Below are 322 nucleotides of genomic sequence, written 5' to 3'. Positions count from 1 at the left end.
ATGCCGAGCTGCTAGACGTGAGTCGGCTCGACTGTTTCCCCAAGCGCGCGCCAGACCTCGTGCCCAGACCCCGTGTCGGTCGTTAAAAGTGCACGCTGCTCAGCCGCTCCCTACACCTTAAAATCTAGCATCTCTGGGGGTGAGGGCCCAAGAATCTGAATTTTAAACAATTCCCCCCAGGACACTGTGGTACAGTATAAATGACAGGGAGTGAGACCCCTCGACAGGGGCCAGGCTCTGGGAGGAAGGGGGCTCACCAGCCTGGCGCGCATTAGAGGGGAGGAGCTGAGCCCTCTCCCCGCCCCCCCCCGCCATCTGCCCC

The 322-nt window shown here is 61.5% G+C and overlaps 1 protein-coding gene across 1 annotated transcript in view; it reads right to left on the bottom strand.

Moving 5' to 3' along the window:
- The window catches only part of DOK5 (docking protein 5), a 139,926-nt gene that overhangs the window by 8,873 nt on the left and 130,731 nt on the right, over positions 1-322 (bottom strand). The window lies entirely within an intron of this gene.

The sequence above is a fragment of the Lipotes vexillifer genome, unplaced genomic scaffold, assembly GCF_000442215.2.
Source record: "Lipotes vexillifer unplaced genomic scaffold, Lipotes_vexillifer_v1.1 scaffold1186, whole genome shotgun sequence".
In the NCBI taxonomy this organism is placed as follows: Eukaryota; Metazoa; Chordata; class Mammalia; order Artiodactyla; family Lipotidae; genus Lipotes; species Lipotes vexillifer.
Note: the sequence above shows the minus strand (reverse complement) of the source record. Positions and strands in the feature narration are given on the sequence as shown.